Source organism: Camelus bactrianus, chromosome 3, assembly GCF_048773025.1.
Source record: "Camelus bactrianus isolate YW-2024 breed Bactrian camel chromosome 3, ASM4877302v1, whole genome shotgun sequence".
Taxonomy (NCBI): Eukaryota; Metazoa; Chordata; class Mammalia; order Artiodactyla; family Camelidae; genus Camelus; species Camelus bactrianus.
Window position 1 is genome coordinate 161,503,295 of NC_133541.1, and position 24,578 is coordinate 161,527,872.

General features: G+C 38.9%; 1 long non-coding RNA gene across 1 annotated transcript in view; it reads left to right on the forward strand.

Moving 5' to 3' along the window:
• LOC141577225 (uncharacterized) overlaps nt 1–24,578 on the forward strand; it is a 276,443-nt gene that overhangs the window by 170,932 nt on the left and 80,933 nt on the right. The window lies entirely within an intron of this gene.

The window sequence follows — 24,578 nt, forward strand, 5'->3', positions numbered from 1 at the left end:
TAGCTGCAGCTAATTCACTTCTCATATAGGCTAGAGAAAATACGTTTACACTTGAAGTTTTCTAAAGACTGTAATGTACTGGAATTGAAGTGCCTAAAAGATAAAGTCTCTGTTTTGACCTGGTTCTAAAACTGGTGTAGAAATGACCTCAGCTGCAGAAGGAGCTTAACAGACTCAGTCATCTTGATTGCCACTTTCTCATATATGGCGTTCAGGGTCACGATGATGTTAAAACTGATGAGGGAAGCAGTGATGGGCGTGGCCCACCTGCACAGTCAGGTACTTCTGGATTGGGTCTCTTCCATTCAGGTTCTTGGGAAGTTCTGCTGAAAATACAATGAACACTGAAAGTCCGTAGACAATGATCCCAATAACTGAAGCAATGGTCAACAGGACCTGACAACCCAAAAGCCCAGCAGCATAAGGCTCACTAATGATCATATTTTTACACAGAAAACTTGCCCCCAATCTACGCTTAAACAGACAACCTGCACGTGCTGTAAACCTCACATAAACCTGAGAAGTGATGTAAATCGCATGTAAATGCCACAAGAGACGTGAATATCCGGCATGTTAAATTTTAGGGGAGGAGGAATGAAGGATGTCAAAAAGAATGAGTACATCCACTAATGTAACATGCTGACAGCAGGAGCAGCTGTGTGCAGGGCATAAGGAATATATGGGAACTCCACTTTCTGTGAATTTTTCTGTAACCTAAAACTGCACTAAAGAAGGAAGCTTGTTAAGTATATCTTTAAATGGCTGAAAATGGAGTAACTGGTGGCATGTTCTTTTGGAGACAAGTCTGTGATAGCAGAACCAATGAAAGTATCCCTTCTACATCTATAGAATTATTTAGGTTATGAACTAGTTGTAACCCATGAAGGGGATATGCTTCCTTTCAAGGGAGAACCTATCACTGATTCAGGGGTCAGCAGGTGCTAGCTGTCATATTCATTCTGAATAGGACCAGTGAAGCTGTGGACATGCCCTGAGGGAAATAGTGGAAGTGACTGCAGGTCTCTGCTGATGAAAGCTTCACATGCTTTTCATACTCCTTGAGATCTTAAAATGGCAGGTACTCCTACTCCCTGCATTTGCACAAGATTCATGTCCCTGATACATTGTAGTTCTGACTGAGTGGACTCAAGGGCAACGGGAGTGTCTGAAGCATAATTTGCACGTGGCTGGTAAGGCTTCAGTTCCTCACTAGGCAGGTATTTTTCTGCCCACTGAAGAATGCACATTAAAGGTCCCATTTTTAAACTGTTTTCCTTCCATCTACCTTCTTGGTCATAGTCCAGAAGCATGTACTCAGGGTCCCTGGCTGCTCCTGATGGCTGCCCCAGAGAGAAAGCTACAAAGAATGTGAATTTCAAGACTAGGTGAACCACATCATGTTATTTACAGTAACAGCGGGAGGCTGGCTTGCACCTGCAGGGGAGAGCAGTTGGAGTGTTTACAAGCCCCTCCTGGAGCCACACTCCTGCATCTGGATCCCAGCTCCGATGCTAGCTGTGGGGCCTTGGGCAAATTTCTTAACTTCTAGGGGCTTCAATCTCTCACCCATATAATGGGGGGATAATAATAGCAATTTATAGGACTATTGTGATGAGTCAATGATTTACTAATTGTGAAAACAATTAGAACATTAACCACAGGCATGTGAAAAACTATACCTAAGTATTAGCTATGAATATGGTGACCAAAGTCTTAAAAAGGTGTTTTTCTTAGTTTTTAAGCCATTACTTTGTAGAGAAAGCATTTTATTTTCTCCTCTACTCTCTTTCATCATCCTTTTCTTCACAGTAAGTCTTCATGATTGTGAAAGGAATAACTTTTTGGTGTGTGTGTGATTAAATGTGAAAATTAGTTAAGGCTGTGAAAAATGTATTATACAAGGTATATTAAGCCTTCCTCTCTTGTACAGCACATATAGGCTATTTAAATACTATGCATTTTTAAAAAGTCTGCATAATAATTTTTTAATTACGTATTAAGTAAACTTAATAGTTAAGATTCTTTAAATGCTTACTATTGCTTCAGCACACATCTATTTTTCTAAATCCTCACAATCACCCTGTTGGGAAGGTAATATTATATCTCTTTTACAGATGAGGAAATAGAGCCACATGGAGATGATGCAATTTGCCCCAAATGAAGCAACTATTAAGTGAAAGAACTGAAATACTCAAAGAGCCCAAAGACACACTAACTGTAGAGCACTGTCTACTACATGTTCTGTGAAATCAATTGTAATTCATTTCAGAACTTTTACAAACTTGACACATTTCCATTTTTCTTCCAAGCACTTAATGGGTTCAATATTTCTTATGAAACAGGAAAGCTTTCCATTCTCCTTCCTCAAGTTTCTTCTTATTTATCATCTTTTCTGATCATAATTTTAACATTTTCTCATTAAAGAAAATTTGAAAGTACTCAGTACTGGACAGAACTGTTGTCCTGGATCTGTCCCCAGTCTTAGAAGAGGGCCCAGAATTTGCTTTAGGATAAATAACCTCCCTTTTGTTTTTAGTCCTGTGATTTAAGCTCGATTAACCCACTCTTTCTGAAGCACCAGAGGTAGATCTCAGTTGGTTTAAGACAAATAATACCCCTCATTGTATTGGCCTCGCACATGATTGGAGAATTGGCAAATAACCCAGTAAGAGCCACTATTATGTGAGGAGATACGTGCTTGTGCCCATGTGAATGATAAGCTTCCTCTATCAAGAGAGGAAGCTGCCAAAGAGACCTCTCTTGGTTTGGATGGATGATCTGGGATGCTGAGTGCCTAGAAGCAGCATGCTGAGACATCATTGGACACAGAATGAAGACAGGACAAGACCAGCCCTTGACATCATCTGGGCTACAGTATCTCTCCTTGACTGAAGCCAGACCTCAGATCTGAGGTTTTCATTTACAGGAACCAATAAATCCCATGCATCCCCATTTTTTGGGTGTTGTTTAAACACATTGGAAATTGATTTTGTCACCTACAATGAAAGGACTCCAACTCTGAAAATGAATAAAAAATAAAATAAAGAAAATGCTTCTACCTATAGACATAATTCCTTCAGAAGGGTACATTGTTCGTATATTACAAATCATTTTATATATTAATTTTATTCTCAAGCCTATCGTAAGTGTAACACTTTGACATGTCATAAAATATTTTCATGGACACACTTTTTCATGGCTGCAAACTATTCTACTTTGTGAACGTTTGGAAGAATATTTTGGCTGAGATTTTATATATATATATATACATATAAAAGTATGTCTGTGACTTGCATCCGTACTGACTTTTCCCTGCCATTTTGAAATACTTCCTGATTAAAAGTTTTTCAAAGCTGAATTAGTTGATTAAAGCATAGGAATATTTTTGACTCTTGATATCAACTGCCAGACTGCTTTCTAAGAAAGCTTGAGGAGTACACAAGAAATTAACACAGCATTGTAAATCAACCATACTTCACAAAAAATATCCAGTAACCTAGGCATGGGACTGGTGATCACTGGCATTTCATCCTCATAAACAGAGCTGTGTCACTTGAGAGGTGGAAAACTACTTCATTTTGATGTGCATTGAGTGAATTACCATTGGAGTGTGACATCTATTTTTCCTTTGTGAATGTGTGTTCCTTTTCTCTGCCTTCTACGCTCCTGAGATTTTTTGATGTTACCTTTGAAGTGATCTGAACTCTCTATGTATTGAAGGAATTAGCCCCTTGTTGGATTTGTAAACAAATAACATCCTCTGGTGTTTTGTTTAAAATTAGGATGCTTCTGATGCATGGAAATCTTTGTATACTTTCCTCAGAAACTTACTGCTCATCTAGAGTTTGTGTAAACATCCATATTTATTTCTAGTTTCTTTCTAATTGTGTTACTTTTTAAATGATTCTGGAATTTATCACAATATATGTTTCACTGTATGATTTCAATCTTTTCTTTTCCCCCCAAGTAGCTAACGAGTGTTCCATTCACTGAATAACCTTTATTTATCTCCCTGATTTGTAATGCCTTCCATCTCTTATATTAAATTATTATTGATATCAGAGCCCATATCTGGACTTCCTGTCCTATTTTCTAATCTGGCTATTCTTGAACTACTAAAAGTCTCATTATCTTATTAATTATTATATTACTGATATGATTTTATTCACAATAAACCCCAAATCAATTTTATAACTTCTGATATTTTGGAGATATGATCTTTTAATCTAGAATCATGTGATTAAAGCATCTTTTATATCTTTCAGTAGTTTTTACTTTTATTTTTTGATAGTTCCTACTATCCTTTTCTTAGGTTATTCTTAGACATTTTACCTTGGTTGTTACTCTTGGAAAATTTTAGAAATCTTAATGCCTCCATCTGGTCTCTTAATCAGACCCTGGAGAATCCTAAACCACTGATCTGATTTGAACAAATGAGGTGAAAAGAATAGGGGGAAGCACTGTGAGCAGAAGAGACTGTGGAACCTCCAGAGTGGCGCCCTGCATTGGCTCAGATGTTCTCTGGAAAAAGTTTTCTCTATGAGACTTCATAGTTCCCAGCTTGATTTTCAGTTTTCTCAGGATTTCACATTAGATTTTAAAAAGTCTGTGGCAGGTTTTTACCCAGAAAAAGAGCACTTGCACAAAGGGTTATATGTATAAACTTTCCCCAGGTGGTAAATGGAAAACTCTCTTCTTCCTAATTAAAAAAACAAGTTAAGTCAATCAAGGGATTACACCAATGAAATGACTTTTCTCCTAATTGGTCAATAAATCCTAAACATAATTTAAAAAAAATAATTTTCAGACATAGCCTCATTATTTGTAATTGCATTGGTTTTTTCCTTTTTTTTGTTCTTTTCTTTTCCGTTAACGATGTCAAACAAACAACAAAATACGTACAGTGTTCATTTTAATACTATTTTTTGAAAATGCATATGTGAACAGTAAACTATTTCCCTGCCATGGTCTGAGCTTGGGGGTCTGGGTACTTGACGAGACCTGAGCTTGCCTTAGATTTCAGAAGTGACGGTAGTGACAGCATAGAGTCCGTGCAGGACAGAATGTTTCACAGGTGTCGGCAGCTAACTGGTCTCCACTGTGTGTTTCTTGGTTGAGCTTTATGTGTTAATTAGCTACAACTATGAAGTTTTAGAGTTTACATTTTAGAGTTTATATTTCGAATATTTTTAAGAGATGAAATCAGTAAGAATCAAGGTTTACCTGGATTATAAAAACAGATATAGTATAATAATAGCTGTCCCTAAGTACATGGCCCTTCCTCTGTGCCAGGAAGTCTTCCAAGTAGATTCTGTACATTACTTCGACCCGTCATTGCCACAGTCATGAAGAAGCAACCCTCTTATTCTTATTTTATAGGAAACTATGGCACAGAGAAGTTAAGTTGTCCAAGATCACTCAGGAAGCAAGCTGCTGTGTTCAAATATGAAATTAGGCAACTTCATTCCCAAGCTCTCACTACCACAACGCTGGCCTCTCTAAACAATGGAGCATACTTTCGCAAGTAAAGTAAAATGCTTCAATTAAAAAACTAAACAAAAAAATATTAGGCAATTTTTTAAAAAAGGAAGTACGATAAAGTGAAATGAGTTTTCATCTTCAATTTTTCAACAAGCATGTTCTAATGAAAATTTAAACTTATTAGCTGGCAATTTTAAATTTAAAATTGGCAGTTTAAATGACCAAAAAACTTTTCTTCAGTATTTTTTGTATGCTGCCAATATGATACGTTTTTGTTTTTCAGGACTCAAAAGCATTATGAACATCTAATTTTGTCTAAGTTTCAGCTTTCAACTCTGAATGTACAGTCTTTTACCAACATATGCTTTGACCCCCATCTTCAGTTGTAAACAATGGGAAATATTCATAATGGGGATTATTAGAAGCTTATTACATTGTAAAAGACAAATGTCACTTTCTATTTGTAGCTGAACCTCATTTTTTTCCATTTATAAAAAGAGGAGTTTTACCTGCTCCCTCCAGAACTTTTCAGTGCCAACATTCTGTAGATCTGTGATTCAATTTATTAAATCTATAGTTGGAGACATTTTCAGATGCTCCTAGTAAAAGCATTTTCTTTCCAAGAGTTATTCATGTTCACAACATACTGTCCTGCTGCTGCTGACTGCAAGTACCAACAGCTCTAAATTATCTCAGCTGATGGAAAGAAGCAATAATACAGATGACTCAAAAAATCATCTATTCATAGTTCTGGAACGTTGATACAAAGATATATATTATTATTTTTTAATTTTGCAGCAGGAGTGGCAGCAATAAATTTACATTTCCAATTATATAAAATGCCTAGCTCAAACACTGCTCAAACACTGATGGCATCTCAACAAATGTTTCCCTGCTTCTCCTAACCTTTCTCTGACTTTAGGATGAGAGTCATGCTGCTTTGTGCACATCCCAACCGGAAGTGGGAGCAGTGACCGGGACTTAGTTAAAGACAAAGGGGCACCTAGTCTACGATGAAAAGGAGGCGGCAATAATGAAGGCACATGTGAAAAAATGGGAGTCAACTATAAAAACCAATGTGTCTTTCCTCCTACATCTATGTCATAGCAGCTAATTTATATTTTGCATTTATTTATTGGTGTTATGAAAGGATAAAAGTCAATGCCTCTTTTCTTATACACTTATACAAGACTTTTTCTTTTCCCCCTTTTTACTGTTACTATGAATGAAGGACCACATTTCTCTTCTGTGTACACCATTCCAGGCAGTGCTCCTTCAACTTGGCTGCACATTAGAATAACCAGAGGAGCTTTAAAAACTTCCCTATGCCAGAATGCACCAAAGGCCACTAAGTACCATCCGAGTTAGCAGTGATGGAATCCAGGCACCAACATTTTTTAAGGTACCCTGGTGATTCCAACATGCAGCCAAGTCTGACAAGCCCAGAAGTAAACAGACTAAAGTGCATCTAAACAGCGCCCGCTTTTCCTGGGTAATCTCATCTGTCTCCACGTGGGGACACCGCGCCTCCTATTCTGGCTGGACTTGTTCTTCCTGTTCAAACGTGTCCCATTTTTACTCAAGTTCTGCCTGGCGCCGCTTCCAGAACTCCAGAAGTAAGGTGACTAACAGAGAGAGAGAACAGCAGAATGTGGATCTTCAGTGATGACTGATGCTTCAGAAACCAGTACTTAATATTTATTACCGTTAACACTTTGGTAAACGGTTAATAAAATCACATTTATTTATAGGCGATACTAAAGAGAAACATGAGTTAATGCCTTTTTTTAAGAAAAAAGAAAATGTAGATTATTTATTGAACTTTTGGAAACAGACTAGCTCTCTAGCTCAAGAAAAAGTTATTAACGTGATGGTCAGACGCAGGTGACTGTGTCTGATGCTAAAGTACCTGCTACCAGCACATTATGCCCACTAAAAACACAAATATCAGGGGGATGGGTATAGCTCAGTGGTAGAGCACATGCTAAGCATGTACAAGGTCCTGGGTTCAACCCCAGTACCTCCATTAAAAAAGAAAATTAAAAAAAAGTAAAATTAACTGTCACAATTTAAAAGCAGTGCACGGTCCACCCTCCAAGCCTTCTCCTCACATCCCTGTCTCTTCTGTCCAAAGGACCTGAGGGTGGGGAAGGGGATAACAATGCTTTAGTAACCCTTGCATTTCTATTTTCCACCACCCCAGTCACACAAAATTAAAATAATATTCTTAAATATGGAAAACTGCCATTTTCCTCAATCTTCGGTAAAGTAATTTTTAGAAATCGTCAATCTGTTTTAAGACTCGTAACTTCAAATAGTAGACAAAAACAACATGAAATGTTTATTGAAAAATGTGGCTTCAGGGTAAATCCCCTAAGCCCTTCTTCCAACCAGACTGTTACCCCTAGGCCCTAACTCTAGAGAAATTCCAGAATAACCACTGTTCCCTCCACCATTATACCTGAGTCTCTACCATGCTCTGAGAATAAAGAGAAAAAAGACACAGTCACTGCTTCCGGGAGCTCCTAGGTGCACAGGACTCATCATGAAATGATGGCTGAGGAGGCGTGTTAAGACGTCTTGGATAACAGTCAGCAGTGGGTGCTCGGGGCAGAGAGCCGGAACTGTAGCCAACGCTCTCCCAGAGGAGGGAACCACTGTGGTGAGTTCTGAGATGCCCTAGAAGTGATCAGGTGAAGTTATAATGTTAAGGCCATTTCTCCCTGGGGAGCTGCACATGCAAAGGAGGGAGGCCAAAGAGAGCCAGGTCACTTCCAGGAACTGCAAATAGTCTAGAAGTGAGCACAGGGTGTGGGAGGCAGGTGAGGCAACCAGGTGGAGAGATCACAGGTGCACATCACACAGGACTCTGTGTGCCTCCAAGGTAAAGGAGACATGCAAAGTGATCTAGAAAGAAAAAAGATAGAGGCAGGGAGACCTATTGGCAGGTTCATGTGAAGGCCTGCTGAGGCCCCGCTAGGAGGAGAGAGAAGAAAACATTTCAGCAGGTGGACGGATTGGCCACAGATGTGATGGAAGGGCAGGAAGAGGTCAAAGATGCCGGCCAGCTTTCTGGCTTTGGCAGTGTCCTAAATTATAGTGCCATTTCCTAAAACAAGAAGGGCAGGAAGAGGAGCAAGTCGTGAGAGGAGACAACTGATTCAGTTCTGGCTGGGTGCCTGTGGGCTCCAGGAGAGATATCCAATAGGCAAATAAAAGTCTAGAAATCGGGAGAAAGTTCTAGGCTGAGCCAAGTAGTTTTCCTGCTTCAAGAGGCTAATGGTTGTGAGTGGACAAGCTCACGAGAAGAGATGTAGAGGGGTAGCTCTCACCGTCCTGCACATGGGAAGCATCTGGGAGCCTTTAAAACATAGTGCGCCCCAGCCTGGTGTGGGGCCTTTGTACTGTTTATTGTTTTTTAAATACTTTCCTTTTTTGGGGGGGTAGTTAGATTTATTTATTTTAATGGAGGTACTTGGAATTGAACCCAGGACCTCTTGCATGCTAAGCAAGTGCTCAGCCACTGAGCCATACCCTCCCCACCATTTTTTTGTTTTTACACATTAGCTCTACTGAGCAGTCAGGGTTGAGAATCAACCTGTAGAGAGCAGAGAGCCTTGGGGTAGAGATCAAGGAGAAGCTTCCCAGAGCCCTGCAGACCCCAGCAAGGGCAGCCGGAGATGCAGGGAGCCTCGGATGGGCTGTGAGGAACGTGAACTCAACACTCCCCAATGACAAACATGTTTCAAGCACCCACTTCCCAGCAGTGTTTCTTCTGAGTTTACTAATTTTCCAGTAATACTGGGTGAGAATAGAAATAATCTGGACAAAGGGATCAAATTCAAATGCTCGTTCTGACCATTCTTAGCTGCGTGATTACTGATTAAAAGGTTACCTGTCTGCCACGTGTAAACTGGGGGACCTAGAACCGTGCTCGTGGGCTGCTGTGAGCGTAATGAAATGACAACTATAAAGGCACTCCTGACTCTCAGAGGTAATTGCTACTATTGTCCCCATTTGGGACACCAAGAAACAGAGTCACAGAAAGCTTCAAACATTTGCCCAAGATGAAGGTTAGTGTCTGGAATCAAGCCAATGACTTCGTGGATCCAGAGCCCAGGATCTTCTTACGAATAACACGGCACTGCCCAGGCTCCCTGCTCCAAAATCCGCCTCCCTTTGGCTCAGTTCCATGGGCCCTGCGCTGCACAGATGTCGTCACTGCCTGCCTGCCCGCCCGGTGTCTGACCCCGGCACTGCTCCCTCCATCTCACACACCGCTTCCTTGGGCACACCAACCCTCACGAGGCCATTGCTGTGGGTACTCAGATGTTTACACGGAAATGCAGGTGGCAGCCCAGCTTTTTGCTATAGATGCTGCTGTCAGTGGAGGCAAAGAGCTCACAGTTGGTGGCGGAGGCAACTTCTGGTATCCTCCTTGGCTGGAGAGCTGGATGGAATCCAGTTTCCCTCTGCAACTTAGACATCCAGCATGAGAGTTATGTAAGGCCATCTGGCCTCTCAACATAGAAATGATGCCCCCGCAGTCGTACTTAATATTGTAATCTCCTGGCTCCACCAGGGAGCAGAGGCCATGGCCTGTTGTCCAACAAGTTTTGTTTCCTTACACGACAGCTACAATGGGGTGAGTAAACACCGGACCAGAAAATCTACAAAGCCCTCGTGTACTATTTCCTGACACTTGCAGGTCACCCAAATACCCCAGATCCTCCAAGTAAACAACTAGTAAGAGGAACTGAGCTGGCTCGTCTGTCAGATCCCTGATGGCAGGACGGATTTGTCCTCTCCTGCTCTCGGGATCATCCGTTCTCCTCTGTGTGCCCTTCCCCGATTGAAGGAGACTGTTCTTTGTTTATGGGCTATGGAGTATTTGTGGCTGTCTGACGAGAACCTTCGAAACTAGAGCTCTTGGTGAGAATGGAAGCATGGCACCCACGTCTCATGAGCTCAGCTACCGAACAGCCTCATCTAGCCAAGACTGTGGCCAACACCAGGGGTCCACGCTGTTGAGTGTTGGGTCTGGAGAGCAATGCCTCCACCACTGAGAAGCTGCCCCACCACTTGTGCCCTTGTCCCCATCCAGGGGGAGGTGACGCATCCATGGGGTGAAAGCCTTGAGGGCACTAGGTGACTGTGGACCAAGCTGTGACTGGCTGGTCCTGCCCCCCAAGTGACCCATGTTACCCTCACATGCAGAAAATCCCCAAAGAGACCCCTGCTTGAGGGAATGGGTCACCTATAAGCCAACTGTCCTCGGGCCACCTAAGAAGCAACACAGTATACACAGTGAGCCACCCACTCACTACAGTATCCAAGGCTCACAGTTCCCTCATGTGACACCATGTACCCCCAGCAAAAAGAAGACCGTTACTTTGTAATTGACTTGAGAATTCTACTGAAAACACTGCCTTCCACCTTCCACTTATGAAGTTCTTTCCACTGTGTCCCCTGCTCTGCAATTGTGCAATCAGTCCAGAGCTCCCTCATGAGAAAGGAAGGAAGGGGCCGGGCAAATCCAATAAAGGAATGGCACAGCCTTTAGCACCAAGATGGTGGAAAAGTCAACTCCCAGTAGATCTTGAGCTTCAATACACACTCACCGAAATACAGCAGGATGTTAAATGGCACTCCCACAGGTCCCAGGACAGGTTCAAGGCTGACCATAAAATGTCAAAGGGTGAGTGGTGGCCCAATTTCTGGGAATCCCAACACCTTTCCCAAAGCAGTTGGAATATTCCTCCCACTTATTAGCATATGAAGATACGGAGTGCATAAAATCTAACAATCCCACACCTCGTGGTTGCTCTCTCTGCTGAGATAGACAGCCCACACACTGTCTGTGGAGTGTGTATCTACTTTTACTTTAAACTGGAGCACCCAACCCCCATGCCTCATGGCCTTTCTGTTGCCTTCTGAAACAGCCCACTCTGTCTATGGTGTATATATCTCTCTGAATAAATCTACTTTTACTGAACTGTGGCTCTCGAATTCGTTGCTGGGCAAACCAAGGACCCACACTTGGTGAGGTGCATCCCAGGGACCCAAATACGACCTGGGATATGGCCATCCTCTCCCCCACATTTTCCTGTATCATACATTCCTTCCCAAAGGATCTCACCTTGTGCACTCCAAAATAGACAGCACTCATGTGTCCTGACCAGGATCTGCTCCTGTGTGTATCATTTCTTATTTCCACTAGAACATCAACTTCAGGAGGACAAGGATTTGGTTCTGTTCACAAAGGAAGCACCAGCACATCACAGGTGCTGGAGAAGTATTAGCTGAATGAATGAGCTGTGGGAAGTCCTGGGATTTCCACCTGGAACTCCTAGCCTCTTGGGTCCAAGCTGACTACAGGTGCTCCCTGCTACTCATGGCTGACCTCTTGCCACCACTCTCTGCTCTGCCATCACCTGAGCTGGGATGAGCTGAGATGGGCACACACCCCGGAGAGCATGGCGCATGGTTCATGCCGTTACAACACACTCGCCCCTTGACTGTTAGATGTTACTTAGGGTGGACAAACTGAAGGCAGCACCATGTGCACCGCCCTACCCCACAACTCACTTGAAGCACCAGGACTGCACACAGGGGAAACGCTGGCCCTTTGCAACCTAAGGAGAGGGACTATGGGTGAGAAGAGGGTCTCTGTCAACTAACAGTCTCTTTACAAGCCCAGTCTTAGGAAAGCTCTTTAAAAATACTTTTTGTATCTTCCTTGTGTTTCTGTAATCCCTCTAGATTTTGTCATTTTAATCTACACATCAGAAATACAGATATTCTTGAAATCTCTATTGATTTTCAATGAAGAAAATCCTCAATTTCCTACACTGCTAAGAAAATTACTGCACTTTATTTAAAAAAAGCAGCTTCCTTTCATGACTTCCTATCTTCAAACACCTAATTTCACAAGAATCAGTGAAGCAGGACATGAAAATCATGCTATGCTTTATCACCTACAGGTGGGCAGGGATGAAATGAATGAGTACTGATCTCATGAGACGGGTGAGGGTGAGGAAGGACCAAGGATGAGAAACCAACATTTTCTAACCCATTTCTCTTTTTCAGAGTCCCAGACAAAACAGTGTGATTGTATCAACTAAAACAAGAATATCTGCACCCTTCTAAATGCACGCTACAACTTTACTACTACACACGGCACTCTGTCACTGACCTAAAGGCTGATGACAGCCAAGAAATTTGCAGGGATCTTATTCTGTGCTCATCCCTTTTTGTCTTTGGAACCTCAGGATATTTGCCTCCTCTCCCTGAGTGTCATTTTCCTCATCCTTCAAATGGGAGTGTAACAGTCATTCATTTGCTCAGGGTCTATTCGACAACTGGAGACGGCTTATGAAAACAACAACAACAAAAAAAGCAAAACAGAAATTCTGATCTGTGCTGTCTTCCTCCTCCTCCCTGAACATGAATGGCATCTTTCACTGAATCCCGAACTTAAGGAGTAGTTCTGATGAGGAAGTCACAGGACTGCAGTGTAACTGAGAAATGACCTGGTGTAAAAGAATGAATTGCCAGCATATCCTCAAAACCCATAAGGGTGGAAACCCTGGGAGCTACAGGCATGGGTGGGAGTTCCTTAGTACCCCATTTCACAAATGGGGAGAATTTTGCAGGGTCCATGAAAGACACAGATAGCCCAGTAAAACCACACCATGTTTTGGAGTACACCAGGGCCACGTCGATGCTGACCTGTACTTCTTCGTGTCCCAGAGCAAGAGCCCTGGGCAGGGGTGACTGTGCTTGAGGCTGGACAAGAACTTTCTGTTCTGTCTCTTTTGCTCTCTCTCTTCCTGCAATAAAACAACTGGTAGGACTCTGGTGGGGAGCAATATACCCACATTCTCTGGCAAGCCACACACCAGGCAGCTCTAGCTGATCTGAGAGAGGACTCTTCAATGAACATATATACATCAAAGTCAGGCAGAAGGCTGCCTGTGACCTTGGGAATCCAAACCAGCTTGTCCTCTTAATCAGGATATTAGACATCTAAAGAAAGTGTGCACCAGATGAAGACGATGCATTAGACAGCGTTGGTGGTTATGGCCAGCAGTATCTAAGGACAAGTCATGCTCTGGCAAATGGGAGCATTTTGGTTGCTTTAAGAGTTTGCTACTGAAGGGCTGGGACATTTCATTGGGCCTTGAATCTCCAGACCTCTTTACTCACAAAGGCAGAAAAGTTAGGTGAGCAAGCTCAGCCTTTATTCCAACTTCCTAACCAAAATGCTATGAGGTTGAAAATATATTTCTCAGACTCTTCTGCAACAAGGGTTCCAGATGTGGCTTTAAAAATGCCCATCAGAGATTGAGATTTACAAATATTAACTACTATATATAAAAATAGCTAAAAAAACTAAATTTCTTCTGTATAGCACAGGGAACTATATTTAATATCTTGTAATAACTTTTAATGAAAAATAATATGAAAAGGAATTCATACATATATATGTGTATATGAATGTCTGGAACATTGTGCTGTACATCAGAAATTGACACATTGTAACTGACTATACTTCAAATAAAAAAAAATATATATATATATATAATGCCCATCAGCAGCTTCTGAGTGTCACTTAAAGCAGAAACCCAGATGATTGGAGGCAAAGGTGGGTGGAGGAGCTACGTTATTTTGCTGGGGTGGATGCAGCGGGCCTGGCAGAGATCTAGAAGGAATGCTCACAACAGCCACTTACTGATCTGCAAGTGAGTTTTGGTAATAGCTTCCTGAAATCCTCCCCACCCCTCCTGATGAGCCAGGTGTCTGGCGTTTCTCTGGAAATCACTAGGCACAGCCTGGGACTCAAAGGTAAAAATTAAAAACTGCAGTAAGGTAGCGAAGAGGCTGGCAGGACGTGTTGGACAAAAGTAGGTCAGAATCAACAAAGAATGGGGAGGGGATACAACGTGGGCTGAGGACCCTGACTACAGTTGTGGATTGTCTGTGTTAAGGACTCTGAGTCAGTATGAGTAGATGGATTGGTGTGGACTAAAATGGTGGCCATTGTTCAGATAAATATGTGATTTGGACTTTATTAATTAGAGGAGGGATTTTTTTCCCCCTTCAACATTGATCATTCCTAGGGAGCAGAAAAATACTCTGCCACACAACATCTAAGTGCAAAAGAGATGCTACGGGATGGTGGTGGTGTGAAAAATTTTAGTCCCGCAGTTCCAAGGTTTCCTTAATGAGGTTCACAGCAGTTGGTACTTAAAATAAAATAAGGTACTTATAATAAAGACATCATCATATGTACATATCCTTAAAGATACACATATGGTGCTATAAGTGGGCCTGAAATGTGTTCTACATTCTAAAATCCGATGAAATAAAATCAGTAGCTCAATATGCCTCTCAGCTCTATAAACATGATGTAGCTAATGATCACAGAAAACAAGATCAGCTAGTAAATTTGAAATTTGTCTTTTCCAGTGTCAAAGATAATATTTTTTGCTTTACTTAAAAAGCATTTTTTTAATTAGGACTGTCAGTGTCCATTGGTATATGGGGTTCAGTAGATATGTTCAGATGTTCTAGACAGTGAATCAGAGCAAAGACTGAGGTTTAGACAGTAGTTAAATGCCTCACCCGTGTAATCAGCATCCACATATTGCTATACTGAAAATCCTTAAAACTGAGAACTTCATTAAAACAACTAAAAGAAAGGGAAAAAAATAGCCACAGTCTAGTGGAAGATTTGTAACGTGTAAAAATGACAAAGGGCTATTCATGAGCATATTCTTAAAAACCCCTACACTTTAATAAGTAAAACAACAAACAGACAACAGGTTGCACACTTCTCCCTGTAGGAGAAGCCATGCAGATGGACTCTTATTTGAATGGGGCTGGAGCTGTAGAATTAGTTACTCTTGCAAGTAACTCAGTTAAAAACAAATGCAAATGGGATACACTTCTACAATATCTGAGTAAAAATCTTGGAAAACTTACTCCTCTGTTAAGCAATGACAATGGCAAAATTTGTTAAAATTAACCTCTGCAGAACTCTGGAAATTTAACCAAGGCTTCCAGCAATAAGGGGAATGTTTATTTGAGAAAAAATAACAGCTAAATCTCCATAAAGATAGTCAGTTTTGTCATATCGTAACTTGATCTACCCCCATCCCCGTATCCTCACCTAAATGGTGGCCTTTAAAAGCAACAGTCTCACAATCAAGGAAGGGGCAGAAGTGATTTGAAGTTACCCAAAAAATCCGCCCCCAGAGAGCTGTCACTAATTCACCTATCTCAAACTCATGCTGTGCAAACAGCCTGTCCCCAGAGTGTTTGTGGAAAACAATCAGCAGTGAGTAACTTTACAACTGCATGAGGCAGTGGTACCAGTACAGGCTAATTAGATGCTGACTAGGAAACTTAGAAGGCAAAATTGTGTATTGAGACTTTCTGGGGGTGGAGGTAGGGTTAAATAGCTCCAAAAATTTCTGAGAATTGTAGAAGTCCATACACATGTGTGGCATATGGCAAGGAAAGATCTGAGAAAATCTTAAGCCTTCAACTCTGGCTGAACTTGAGGTTCTGCATAAGCAAGAACTAAAGGCTACAGAATAGCTGCAGACTGCCTGCCGGTGCTGAGGGCATCCCTCAGCACGCAGGCACACAGCCACCTGGCAACAGCTCAAACGATTGGCTCCAGGCATTGAAAGAATTCACTGTCCAATCATTATTACAGTGATGACAACTAGGCTTTCTGCACACATACAGATCTCATGGCCATGCATGATAAAGAATACAGACTTTACAGAATTTGTTCAGGAAAGTAACTAAATAAATATCTGCAGCAGCAATGACAATGGAAACAATGATAAACCCTGGAGATGAGGAAAATCTGGCTTTCAGATCTGCCATATTGTAATATTTTAAATGTCCAGTTTTCAACAGAAAATTACAAGATGTACAAAGAAACAGAAAAGTTTGGCCATAACACAGGGGAGAAAGTAGTCAATAGAAACTCCCTGAGGAAACCCAGACACTGGACTTACTAGACAAAGACATAAATAAGGAATTACACATATGATCAAAGAGCTAACCGAAACCATGCCTAAAGAATTTAAGTATGTGAACATCTCATTGTACAGAGAATATCAATAGATAAAATTTACATTAAAAACCAACTGGACATTCTAGAGATACAAATATATTGACTAAAATGAAAAATTCAATAAGAGATTTCTCTGTAGATATGAACTTGTTGAAGAAAAAGTCAGTTAATTTAAAACTACTGAGATTATCCAGTCTGTGGAACAGAAAGAAAAAGGAATGAAAAAAATGAACACTGTGTCAGAGATAGGTTGGACACCATCAACAATACCAATACACATATAATGTGAGCGCCAGAAGGAAGGAGAGAAAAAAAGGGGTAGAAAAAGTATATAAAGAAATAATGGCTGAAAACTTCCCAAATTTGATGAAAACATTAATTTGTACATCCCAGCAGCTCAACAAACTCCACGTGGTATGAACGTAGAGACATCGAAAATAGGCACATCAGACTAAGTGTGTCAAAAGAGAAGAACAAAGAATCTTGACAGCAGAAAGAGAAAAGAGGCTCAACATATTCAAAGGCTCCTCAGTAAGACAGTTGATTTCTCATCAAAAACTATGGAGACCAGAAGGCAGTGGGATGGTATCGTCAAAGTGATAAAAGGAAAATACTGTCACCAAGTATTTTATAGCCAACAAAATGATTCTTCAAAAAAAAAAAAGAAGAAATTAACACACTCCTACAAATTCTGAATCAATTGCTAGCAGGCCTGCCCTACAAGAAATACTAAGGATAGTCCAGCAGGTGTAAATGAAAAGACACTCACCTGAAAAATAAAGAGCACTACTACATGAGTAAGAAAATAAAACAGTATAAATACAGTATTACATGTACGTGTTTTCTTCTATTTGATGTAAAAGACAACTACATAAAACAATACTTATGAAACAGTGTAGATGCACTTATAAATGCATAAAGGTGTAACTTGTATGACAGTGACAGCATGAGGAGGGGGAGGGAAAAGATTGATATCAAAGCAAAGTTTTTGTGTACTATTGAAATTAAGTTGGCATTCATGTGAACTAGATTGCTTTAAAACAATATGTTAATAATAATCTCCAGGGCAATGGAGGAGAAGGAGGAGGAGGAAGAGGATGAGGAGGAGGAGAAGAAAAAGATAAAATAAACAACAAATTAAAATGGCACACTTGAAAATGCCTACTTTGTACAAAAAAGTGTAGTAATAGAGCATTGGGGAAATAAAAAGTCATATAGAAAGCAGATAGCAGATGTAACTTCAACCTGATAAGAAATTACATTAATGTAAATGAATTAAATATTCTAATCAAAATAGTAAAGGCAGAAATAAATGGAATAGAGAATAGATGAATAACAGAGAATAATCAACAAAAAGAAAAGTTGGTTCTTTGAAAAGATCAAGAAAATTGACAAATTTTTAGCTAGTACTGAAGAAAAAAAGGGAGAAGTTTCAAATTACTAAGATGAGAAATGAAAGGAAGGATGTCACTACTGCCCTAACAAAAATAACAAGGAATATAAGGGAATACCATGAATACTTGTATAGCCAATAAATGAGATAATCTAGATGAAATGGATAAATTCCTAGAAGGATATGTGACTAAATCTAATTCAAGGAGAGATAGAAAACTCAAATAATCCTACAATAAGTAGTGACTGAAACAGTAATCCAAAACATTCCCACAAGGAAATGCTAGGCCAGTATGGCTTTGCTGGTGAATTCCATCAACTACTTAAAGAAAAAACAAAAACAAAAAACAAACAAACAAAAAATGCTTCACAAACTCGTCTAAAAATAAAGAGGTGGGCACACTTCCCAATTCATTCAATGACACGAGTATCACACTGATACCAAAACCAGACAAAGGCATCACAAGAAAACTAAAGACTATCTCTTATGGATATAAATGCAAAAGTCCTCAACAGAATAAAAGCAAATCCAATCCATTAACATATAAAATAGACCACAATTCAGTGGGATGTATCCAGGTATGCAAAGGCACTTCAACATACAAGTCAATTCATGTAATATGCAATATTAATAGAATAATAGATAAAAACTAGGAATAGAAGAGAACTTCCTCAACTTGACAGAGAACATCTATGAAAAACCTGGAGCAAAGATCATACATAATGGTGAAAGACTGAATTATTTCCTCCCAAAATCAACATTGTACTAGAGGTTCTAGTCAAAGCAAACAGACAAAGAAAATAAAGCCTCTAGATTAGAAAGAAAGAAATAAAACTATTTCAATTCCAGATGACATGATATTATACATTGAAATCACAAGGAATCCACAAAGAAAAAAGAGAGAGAGAGAGAGAAAAAAAAAACTATTAGAATTAACAACATAGTTTGACCAAAATTGTAAGACACAAATCGATATATAAAAAAGTAATTATATTTCTATACAACAGCAGTGAATAATCTAAAAATAAAATGTAGGAAACATTTTCATTTACAATAGCATCAAAAAGAATAAAATACTTAGGAATATTAAGAAAAATATGTGGAATACTGAGGAAAATGTCTGAAACTTGTATATTGAAAACTAAAATACTACTGATAGAAGTTAAAAATGACCTAAAATAAATGGAAAGCTCTTCTGTGTTCATGGATCAGAAGCCTTATCATTGTTAGGATGGCATTTGTCCTCAAAATGACCTATAGATTCAATGCAAATCTGGCTTTTTGTGAGAAATGAGCAAACTGTTCCTAAAACTATGGAAATGCAAGATACCCAGAATAGTCAAAACAATCTTGAAAAAGAACAAAGTTTTGAAGTTTCCAAATTCAAAACTCAGTAACAAAATGGTAATCCATACAGTGTGGTACTTGCATAAAGGACACACAAATAGATTGAGAGAAAAGAACTGAGAGTCCATAAACAAACTCTTACATGTAGCCAGTTAATTTTTCGTAAAGGTTCCATGACAATCCAACGGGAAAAAGTAATTTTTACAAAAATGATGCTGGGACACCTGAACATACACCTGGAAAGAAAGAAAACTGAACTTTTATCTTAACACCATTTATGAAAATTAACTCAAAATAAATCACAGACCTGAAATTATAAAACTTTTAGAAAATGAACAATGAGAAAATCTTCAGGATTTTGAAGTACAAATACTTCTAAGATATGACAGCAAAAGCACAAACAACAAAAGAAAATATATCAAGTGAACTGGACTTCAGTAAAATTAAACACTTCTGTGCTTCAAAGGACTTCATCAACAAAGTAAGAAGACAATCCACAGAATGGGTGAAAATATTTCCAATATTTTCCCTGATAAGGGACTTTTTATCCAGAATAGACAAAGGAGACTTAAAACATGAAAATACAAAGACAAATACAATTAAAATGGGCAAAGAATTTGAATAGATGTTTCTCCAAAGAAGACATACGAATGGGAAATAAGCACATAAAAAGATGTTCAACATCAGTAGGCATTAGGGAAACAGAAATCAAAAGCACAATGACATGCCACTTCATACCAAATAGGATGACAAATATATATGATATATGATATATAAATATGTATCTATAAACTCGGTAATAAAAAGTGTTGATGAGGATGTGGAGAAACTGGACTCCTCATACATTACTACTGGAAATATAAAATGGTGCAGTCACTTTAAAAACTACTTTAGCAATTCCTCAAAATGTTAAAAGTAGAATACATCCCAGCAATTCCATTTTTTGATATATCCTGAGAAGAACTGAAAATATGTGTTCACACAAAAACTTGTCCATGAGCATTTACAGCAGAATTATTCATCATCAACTGATGGATGGATAAGCAAAGTGGTGTATTTATAACAATGGCATATTATTTGAACACAAAAAGGACTTTGGGTACTGATATATGCTACACCATGGATGAGCCTTGACAACGTCACACTAAATGAAAGACGACAATCAAAAAAGGCAGCATACTGTATGGTTCTACTTATATGAAATGCCCAGAACAGGCAAATCCGTAGAGACAGAAAGTAGAGTGGTGGCTGCTGGGGTCTAAGGGAAAGGAAGTTTAGGGAGTGACTTACTAAAGGGTACTGGTTCTTTTTGGGAGTGATGGCTACAAAACCCTGAAATGTACTTAAAATCCTAATGCACAATTTCAAAGGCTGCATTTTATGGTATGTGAATTATATCTCCATAAAGCTGTTACTTTTGAAGCTGAGCCCACATATGGAGCAACTAGCCCAGCACTGACTGCAGCATCTGGAGGGGGAGTGACCCACCCACCCACCACAAAGGAAAGGATCACCTGACCCAGTGTTGGAGGGGTGCAATCTTCTTGCCGAAAGACACTGTGAGCAGCACAGACAAGGGGGCAAACAGAGCAAGGTGAGTTTGTGAAACAGGGCGAAGACACAAAGGCCTCTCAATAAAACCATTAAGAGCACACAGTCTCTAGGAGAACACATCTTTGTTTTTAAAATCTTTTTATATCTGTTTTATTCCTATTACATTTTTAATCTTTATTTTTAAACAGTCCTATATGTTTACAATTCTCATTTCATTTATATTCTCTTGGTTTTGATCTGTTATTTATTAGTCACAGGTTTCAAATATTGTATTTTGAATTTTCTCTTCTTTTTATTAAGATTCTTAAAAGATATCTCAACTCGATTCCTATTCTGCTTCAACTTGCTCTTCTATTATTGATTATACACTCTTTTCAAACCTTCTTTTCCTCCATTCTTTTAAAATTCTCTCTCTCTCTCTTTTAAGTTTTATTCCCACATAGGCTTTAGATAGATAAATAAATAAACTCCTTTAAGGACCACAATAGATAACTGATACTCCAAAAGCCACAGGGCCAGAGAGATATGAACAGAATGAAGAAGCAGAGGAAGTCCTGCCAATTAAAATAGCAAAAGAAATCCCCTCAAAGAACGATCAATAAAATAGACATTGATGGCCTACTAGATCAAGATTTCAAAAAAGAAGTGATCAAATTACTGAAGGAACTAAAAGAGATAGTCTTTAGAGACATAAAATATATCAAAAACAAAATAGAAGCTATAAAGAAGAGCCAAGTAGAATTGGTAAATTCATTGGCTGAAATGAGATCTGACCTAAAGGCTGTACAAAGCAGGCTAGATAATGCAGCAGAACGAATAAGTGACCTAGAAGACAGGACAACAGAAAGCACCCAATCAGAACAGCTGAGAGAAAAACAAATATAAAACAATGAAAACAATATAAGGAACCTATGGGATAATATAAAGCATGCCAATCTATGCATAATAGGGGTACCAGAAGGGGAAGAAAGAACAAAGGGGATGGAAAAGGTAATTAAAGAAATCATGACTGAAAACTTCCCAAACTTAAAGAAGGAATCAGACACCCAAGCACAGGAGGCTCAGAGGGTCCCAAACAGGAAGAGCCCAAAGAGAAACACGCCAAGATATATCATAAATCAAGATGGCCAGACTGAAGGATAAAGAAATGTTCCTAAAGGCAGCAAGAGAAAAACAAACAGTGAGTTACAAGAGAAGGCTCTCAGCTGATTTCTCTACAGAAACACTACAGGCCAGAAGGGAGTGGCAAGATATATTCAAAGTCCTGAATGAAAAAAAGATGCAGCCTAGGATACTTGCTCCAGCAAGGCTATCCTTTAGAATAGAAGGAGAGATAAAGAATTTCACAGAGAAGCAAATACTAAAAGAATTTAGCAACACTAAACCCATGCTAAAAGAAATATTGAAAGGTCTACTCTAAATAGAAAAGAAGCAGGATGCTACAGAAATGAGAATTCATGACTGTGAGAGTATTTTTCCTTTCTTCTTTTTTTTTTTTTAAATCTTGTTCTCAGTAGGATGGGTTTGAGATTACATTAATATCTGTTTAGTACACACAGTTACAGTAATTGGTTAACAGACTTACAAAAAAGTGTAATCACAAGCCAAAAACTTACAAGTGAGTCACAAAAACTAAATACAATACAAAGGAAAATTACCATACCACAAAAGGAAGAAGAAAGGAACCAAGAAGAAATACCAAATCAACTGCAAAAATAAGTTGAAAATAGCAATAAACTCTCATCTATCATTAATTACTGTAAATGTTAATGGTCTAAATGCTCCAGTCAAAAGACAGAGTAGCAGACTGGATAATAAAGCAAGAACCTTCAATACACTGCATACAAGAGACACACTTTAGTGAGAAGGACACATATAGATTGAGAGTGAATGGACGGAAAAGGATATTCCATGCAAATGGAAATGCCATAAAAGCAGGTGTAGCAGTATTGATTTCAGACAAAATAGACTCTAAAACAAGGGCCATAAAGAAAGATAAATAAAGACATTTTATAATGATTAAAGGATCAATACAAGATGAAGATATTACAATCATTAATATATATGCACCCAACATGAGCACCTAAGTACATTAAACAACTACTAACAGAGATAAAGGGGGAAATTGATGGGAATACAATCATTGTCAGAAATTTTAACACCACATTAACATCACTAGACAGATCTTCCAGACAGAAAATAAATAAGGCAACAGAGAAATTAAATGATACAAGAGAATAATTGGATTCAGTGGATATTTTCAGAGCATTACAATCCCCCATAACAAAATAAACAATCTCTTAAAATGTGTGTGGAACATTTTCTAGGATTGATCATGTACTTAGTCACAAAAGAAGCCTCAACAATTTTAAGAAGATAGAAATTATCTCAAGAATCTTTACTGACCACAATGCCATGGACACTAGAAATCAACTTCAGAGAAACAAAGGAGAAAGAAAGGAAAGCATTGAGATTAAACAACATGCTATTAGAAAACCAATGGGTCGATGATGTAATCAAAGTTGAAATTAAAGAATACCTTGAGACAAATGAAAATGAAAACACAACCACACAAAACATATGGGACACAGCAAAAGCAGTGCTAAGAGGAAAGTTTAGGGTAATGCAGGCCTTCCTCAAAAAAGAAGAACAATACCAAATAAACAATCTAACCCACCAGCTGAAAGACAAGAAACAGAAGAGCAAAAACACACAAAAGTCAGCAGAAGGAAGGAAATAATAAAGATCATGGAGGAAATAAATAAAATAAAGATTAAAAAAATAGAGAAAATAATCAATCAAACCAAAAGCTAGTTTTTTGAAAGAATAAATAAAATCGAAAATCCTCTGGCCGTACTCACAAAGAAGAATAAAGAGAGAGCACAAATTTGCAAAATAAGAAAGGAAAATGGAGAAATTACAACAAATAACATAGAAATACAGAATATCATATGAGAATATCATGACAAACTACATGGAAAAAAATGGATAACCTAGTGGAGATGGACAAGTTTCTGGAAACATACAGTCAACTAAGACTGAATCAAGAAGAAACTATCCACTTGAACAAATGGATCACTAGGAATGAAATTGAATTAACAATAAAAAACCTCCCTACAAATAAAAGTCCAGGACTGGACAGCATCACCGGGGATTTCTACCACACATACAAAGAAGAACTCATACCAGTCCTTCTCAAACTCTTCCAGAAGATTGAAAAGAAGGAATATTCCCAAACTCATTCTATGAAGCCACTATTACCCTGATACCAAAACCAGGCAAAGACACCACCAAAAAAGAGAATTACAGACTAATATCACTGATGAACACAGATGAAAAAGTCCTTACCAAAATACTAGTAAATAAAATCCAACAGCACATAAAAAAGATAATACATCATGCTCAAGTGGGGTTCATCTCAGGGACACAAGGGTGGTTCAACATATGAAAATCAATCAATGTAATACTTCACATCAACAAGAGAAAGGACAAAAACCACATGATCATCTCAATAGATGCAGAAAACTTTTGATAAAATTCAACACCCATTTATGATAAAAATTCTCACCAAAGTGGGTATTGAGGGAACATATCTCAACATCATAAAAGCTATAGATGACAAACCTACAGCCAGCATAGCACTCAACGATGAAAACCTCAAAAGATTCCCACTAAAATCTGGGACAACTCAAGGATGCCCACTATCAC